The sequence below is a fragment of the Euprymna scolopes genome, chromosome 2 (genome assembly GCF_053919585.1).
Source record: "Euprymna scolopes isolate OS-2025 chromosome 2, ASM5391958v1, whole genome shotgun sequence".
Taxonomy (NCBI): Eukaryota; Metazoa; Mollusca; class Cephalopoda; order Sepiida; family Sepiolidae; genus Euprymna; species Euprymna scolopes.
In genome coordinates this window covers 3,188,147-3,195,357 of record NC_136483.1, presented here as the reverse complement: position 1 = coordinate 3,195,357, position 7,211 = coordinate 3,188,147, and the positions used below count along the sequence as shown (strand labels likewise).

At 36.6% G+C, this 7,211-nt stretch overlaps 1 non-coding gene across 1 annotated transcript; it reads right to left on the bottom strand.

Annotated features, from left to right (window-relative positions):
* Window positions 1-2,536: 2,536 nt before the first annotated feature.
* On the bottom strand, window positions 2,537-2,609 carry Trnag-acc (transfer RNA glycine (anticodon ACC)). Its single transcript has one exon. It is a non-coding gene; the product is annotated as a tRNA-Gly (tRNA).
* Window positions 2,610-7,211: the final 4,602 nt, after the last annotated feature.

The following is a 7,211-nucleotide window of genomic DNA, read 5'->3' as shown; positions in this document are numbered from 1 at the left end:
TAAAGCAGAATAAAAAAAAATTATTTCAGCGCGTTTGGTCCACCGTAGTCGAAAGGCGGCAAACGTTTTCAAACGGGATCGAAAAAATGATGCTATTTTTAACACAAAGGGCACAATATTTATCGAATTTTTTTTTTGTATCGATTCTTCAAAGCATGCCCTGTTTAATAATGGTCATGCATTATTCGGCTCGCTAAAAACAAAAATTGTTAATTTATTTATCAAAGATTTTAAAATGGCTTTTTTCGTGTAAATATTAAAAAAATTTTTTTTTTTTTTGCTTAACTTAAATTAATTATTTTACTTAACATATTCACCAAATTTCACACTTCAAAACTCAAAAGCGGGATAATTAAACACAATCGAAGTTCTGATATTGAGATGTCAAAATAAGGTATGCAAACAATTTTGTTTTTAATCTATAATTCTGTCCCTTACAACAACAGAATATGTTGTGTTCAGTTTCAGATGATTATTTTAAGCATATTTGTACCCCCTCAAAACAAGGGGGGTTGTTAGCAAATATATATATATATATATATATATATATATATATATATCGTTTATGAAAAATAAGTACACTGTTATATAGTTCATTCTTCTCTTAATAATCGTTGAAAATTTCGTATTGATCGGATAATTACCTGATTTTTGGTAGATTTTTAAAAAGACGGTCCGTCAAAAAGTACTTACCTGCCCCCCCCCAGTTTTGGCGGTGCCTATATATATATATATATATATATATATATATATATATATATATATATGAACTGGAGCATCTTAAACAAGGTTCACGAAATGAGTTCAAATCTACCACGCCCCACACTGACAGCCAAACCTCACCCCTGTCCCATCACCGCAATGGCGCATCACTGTGTCTGTTTTTCAAATACTGTAATGATATGTACTGATGAACTCATAGCACTTATGTCACCTCGAAGTACACATTTCCAACTAACCGGGCAAGTAGCAAAATCGCACCCTTTACTGTTGCGATGGCTTCATGCCGGAATGTTTTGTACTCTAACATTCCTCTTACTGCTAGACTTCAAAATTCCATTCCCGTTTCCTGCTCTCTTGGTTGCACTTACATGCAGTAGTTTGAATGGAATATGAACAGACATCTCGCTGCTCAACTCCCCTCACAATTTCAAATAGTAGTTTCTCATGTTCCAAGTGGCAATATGCCTCATCTGTGGTGAAAATGAGGAAAAAAAGGTATGGATAACGTATCTGATTTTCTCTAATAACCATTGAAAACAAAGATCAAAGAAAATATTGTTTTAATGTTACGAAAACAATCCCGTGGTAGCATTCATTTTGTATTATATTTGGTTTTACAATAATGTTGCGAGGTCTGCATTCTTACCGGACAACCATAAACAGGAAGGGGGATATTTTACTTTATATTATATAGAACAAAGCCCTATAGTAAGATCAAACGCAACTAGCCGACTCTATTAGATCGCTGTTGGTTCGCAACGTCCGCTATCTTAAATACATGCAGCATTACATTAAAATAATAAACATTTAATTCATAACTTTGTTGTAAACACGAAACAGAATATTTCTAATTAATTTATGTAGACAAACATTAGCATTAAAATTTATCTTTTTGAATATGACTGTAAGGAAATGAAAAGAAAGAAGAAATCAATTTGCTTTTTCCAGTTGCAATTTAGAAATTGCAATGTCGACGAAAATAGGTCTATCTATTTGTTGTAGTTGAGGGTGCTTTGAGAATATAAATATGCAGCTCCCTTTGGCGATAATGCAAATTGCTGTCTGAAATATGGCTAAATTTATATAAACGGGAAGATTTGAACACAATAAATATTTAGTTATCCAGAAAAAAACATTACGAAATGCAATTTCCTGTTATATTAAAAACTAGCAGCTGCGCCGCATCGACACACACAACGCCGACTCAAACACAAAATCGAATACACTCAACATCAAGTACACTCAACATCGCCTTACCATCAACGCTTACATTGTGTACTCGGAGTATGGAAAATTCCCATATGCACAAATCAAAATCACTGAAAAAAAAATACCCTGACCAAGGATAATGAAAATAAGTAAATTGCAATGTCGACGAAAATAGGTCTATCTATTTGTTGTAGTTGAGGGTGCTTTGAGAATATAAATATGCAGCTCCCTTTGGCGATAATGCAAATTGCTGTCTGAAATATGGCTAAAGGGTTAGTTGGTGTAATTTATATAAACGGGAAGATTTGAACACACTAAATATTTAGTTATCCAGAAAAAAACATTACGAAACGCAATTTCCTGTTATATTAAAAACTAGCGGCTGCGCCGCATCGACACACACAACGCCGACTCAAACACAAAATCGAGTACACTCAACATCAAGTACACTCAACATCAAGTACACTCAACATCGCCTTACCATCAACGCTTACCTTATGTACTCGGAGTATGGAAAATTCCCATATGCACAAATCAAAATCACTGAAAAAAAATACCCTGACCAAGGATAATGAAAATGAGTAAACATTGGATGAAATTATTACGAACTTGCCAGGATTCAAACCTGGAATCTTCTGATCGGTAGTCGGACGCGTTATCCATTGCGCCACAAGTTCTGTCCGTGTGGCGAAAGATGTTACCAAGACTGTATACAGACAGTGCTAAATTCCGTTGACATGGGGAGGTAACTTTTTCGAAACGGCCTAAAAACCCTTATTTCGGCTTTTTGTGTGACTCGGCGTTGTTCGTTACAGACCATATATAGATAATGATAATCTAGGGACTCACACCTTTCAGGAAAAAAAAAGAATGTTTCTATTCGGTGCATCCGTTCGAAAGTTTTATTGGTATATATACACAGACATAAATAAATAAACATTTAGAATTTTATTAATCGTATAGACAAAGGAATCATTTAAATAAAAAACAATAATAATATGCAAATTAATTAAGCTTCCGATTGATATCATATATACACAAGCAGTTTATAAAAATGGTGCACATTTTGAGTAAAATTGTCTAAACTCAAAAGGCGTTTTAATTTTTCCGTTTGTGCGAAAAATGGTCCAAGTTTCGCATTTATGCATTTAGATTTATAAATTACTAGCAGGGCTAGCCGGTGTTGCCCGATGCAATAAAACAGGTAAATAGAATATGTTAAATAGTGTTACGTTTCTCTCCCCCTCCCCGGGAGAGAAATTTATTTTTCGTGTAAGAAGTGGAGAAATAAAACTTTCGAAGTCTTCAGAGCACTACTGAAAACGTCAAATAAAAATGAAGGATTTTTCTAGACCATTACTAAAAGTAATTCTCCCTCTTTCATGACAATAGTTAAAAAACGATAAATTAAATCCGGAGTTGGTGCTTTTATATCGTTATTTTCACGGCAAGTGCTCGACTAAACCAATCTATGGTACCCCATTGCCAAACTTTTACAAAATACACTCGACTATTTACAACCACTATATACACTTTCCATGACCCTCTGTGTCTAAATCTAAACGCATATTCCATAAACAAAGCTTATTTCTTAAACTGCCCGTTTGTGGTACACTGTTCCACTGTCCTGCTTCCCGGTTGAATACATCGTAGCCTTCAAATCTAATGTAAACAAGTTCTTGTGAAGCCGTCCTTATAAATAATTAAATTATACCCAATTTACACCATTAGCGATTACTACACTACCATCTTACATTCATTAACCCTTATCCTCGAGTGGCTTTCGGGCCTTGATTAGTGGTGATTCCTAAGTAAAAAAACAAAAAACAAAAAAATCATACCGATTCATTTCCTGTGCATTATTAATACATGATTCATTTTTTCAGTGTTACACTGATTAAAGAATATCAACTTTGTAGGGGCCTTTTGTGTATTTTTTAAGTTTTAGTTTGTCATACAAACATACCAAGACACTACCAATTCAAATAAGCATCAGTTTTTTTCTAGTTTTTATTTACTCACCCCCCCCAATAAAAAAGGAACATTGCCAATTAAAAGTAAGGGACTACTGTAAATTAGAGACTATGACTACAGGAACACACTAAGTAGGGAGTTGAGCAGCGAGATGTTTGTTCATATAACATTTAAATGTCTGCATATTAGTACAGTCAGGGAAGTAGGAAACAGGGTAAATGGAAGAAGCTATTAGAGTAGAGGGCTTTTCAGCATCTCGGGACTGCGAGGGATTTTGTGGGTTGGGTTAGGGTTAGTCGTGGATATTTACGTTGATGGTGACACCAATGTTACGAGTTCACGGAGCACATTCCATTAAATTACTTGTAAAACAAGCACAGGGAATTATTTCATTGCGGCGATGAGACAGGGGTTGGATCTTGTTTAACAGTGCAGGAGCTAATAGATTGGAGATTGTTTTTTAACCTTGTCTAAAAGAGAGAGAGAGAGAGAGAGAGAGAGATAGAGAGAGAGTCTAGTGGGTGATTTATCAGACAATAAATCGTAACTATAATCTATGCATGTGCGATTGGCGGCTTTGATATATGAGATATACGAGACTGGTAGTGATGGGTAGAAAAATATAGAAATTCTCCTGGCCTGTATCAATAATATGTCCCATTATTTTAGAGGACGAAAAACAAAACAGTTGTGTTTTGCATGTGTGTGCCTGCGTGCGCGCGCGTGTGTGTATGTGTTGTGTGTGTATGTGTGGGTGGGGTGGGGGTGAAAGTACTTCTCATTTAAAGACATTTACGTGTGAAAATCGACCTGATAAGCTATAGGATTTAGAATCCGTCAATAAGTTTGTTTTTTTTTCTCTCAAATGCTCTAATAACTACGTTCTTAAAAACGCAATCTATTTTTGAACAGAAAAAAGGAAGAAAAGAAAAAGAAAAAAGAAAAGGTGCAAGTTTAAAAACATGAAGGTCAGTTAAAAAATAAAGAATGTCCAGTTAATTCATCGGGAGTTACTTTTGCTTCTCAAAATAAAACATAAGTGAAAATTTCCCACGAAAAAAAAAAAACAATTCTTGTTGGTCATTGACGTTTTAATGGATGAACATTTGCTTAACCAGGAGTGGCCAACCTATTGTACGACATGCGATAGATTCTTTTCACTATATTTTTTTACTAATGTTTGTTCACTTAGCAAGGACAAAAGCCATTCAAGAATAAAGCTTAATAAGAATGTCAGAGGATGAAGGAAATGTGAATGATATGTGATTAATTCAAAGGAAGATCCGAAATATATTTGCTGACATTAGACGTAGTAAAACATGATTTTGTCTATAGGGAAGCAGTCCTTTGGTAATGTGTTCCATAAGTACGAAGCGCTCACCAAAAAAGGTCTTATGCTATGTTAAGCATCAAGTTTTCAAACAAAAACTCCATTTGATATTAGGTTTTACAAGTACTTCAATGGAATGTGCCCTGATGAACTCACAGCATTAGTTCCCCCTCGACCTACATACTCCCAATCAACTCGACAAACAGCAAACTCCCACCCCTTCATTGTTGCAGTCCAAAGCTGTCTAAAACATTCTATTCTAATGATCTCTTCCCTCGGACTATCAAACTTTGGAATAGCTTCCCTGTTTCCTGTTTCCCTGGCTCTATTGACATGCATTAAGTTTAAGTGTAATATAAAGGAGACGTCACCAGACATATTCTCTCTAAGTGAAACTGGAATAGGGCCAACCATTTCCCTAGACGAGTTCATAATTAAAGGATACTCTAACAACATCTAAATCTGATCCTCAAGATCGCCCTGGATATGGAATATGTGCCTACATTATAGATGGCTTCCCAAGTGAAGATCCTAATTTACCTTATATGTGCTTCCAGGTTGCACTTGCTTACACCACTGCACTTATATTTGCCCTCTATCGGCCCTACAACAGCGGAGTTACTCTCTTTAAGAGCATATCTGAGAAAATTGACCACATCCTATCCCCAATGTGGAATGGCTAACCCACTCGAACAAGACAGATGATGATGGGAAGGTTCTGTCATGATTTCGCTATTGCCTACGACCTTACTCAGATTGTTCACGAACCCACCCGTGTGCTCGATACTTCCGGTCAGAACACTAGCCTTCTAGACCTTTTTCTCACAACTTCCCCTGAGCTATGTTCATGTTCCGTTCATTCTCCTCTGAGATCTTCCGACCACTTGGTTGTATCAGTTAAGATAAAAAGGAAATGCAATAAGTCTTCAGACGTACCTCTCCACCTTACTGTATATCGATATTCTACGGCTGACTGGGATAGCTTCTGTACATTTATATCTGATCTACCCTTACATTTCATGTTTAAAAAGGGTGTGTCCTCCATAGTATCAGACCTGACCGAATGGTTAATTGTAGGCATAGACCGACTCATACCATGCAAAAATTCCAACAAAAACCTAACAGCCAGCCATGGTTCTCCCCAGAATGTGCTGCTGCCATCATGCGCATAAATCACTTTTTCCATAGCTACCAACGTAATAGATGCACTGTGACTAGAGCTGTTTTCAGGAACGCCAGCAACCACTGTAAAAGAGTAATAAAAAATGCAAGAGAGCTATATGCTCAGTCCGTTAAATCCAAAGTAGCTGAGCAGCGACTTGGTTCCCACCAGTTTTGGCAAATAGCAAACAGGATCCTGAACAGAAGCGTGCGTTCTATCCCAACCATCATCAATGGACCTGAGGTTATCTCGTCATCATCAGACAAGGCCAAACTATTTGCCAAGAACTTTGCAGCTAATTCTACCCTATGCGATAAAGGCCATAAACTCCCCGTATTTCCTCCTATAACAGACAACACGCTATGCAACATACAAATATCTGTGCGTGAGGTCGCTGAGCTAATTAAGAACCTTGATTCCAGCAAAGCAACTGGCCCTGACGCCATTCCAATTATAGTGCTGAAAAAGCTTCAACCGGAACTTGCCCCCATACTTACAAAACTGCTTAAGCATTGCCTTAAAGAGAAGTGCTTCAATACACCCGGGAAAACTTCATCAGTATGCCCTGTATTTAAGAATTAAGGCGAAAAGTCATCTCCCTCTAAGTACAGACCAATAAGTCTCCTGTGTCATTAGTAAGTTGATGGAATCCATATTAAATAGAAAAGTAGTCAACCACCTCAGCAGAAATAACCTTCTTAGTGACATAAATATGGTTTCCGCTCTGCAAGATCTACAGCAGATGTGCTAAGGTTATATCTCATAGGATTAGTGAATCTCTTGACAAAGGCTTCCTCTCTAGGGAAATTGCTC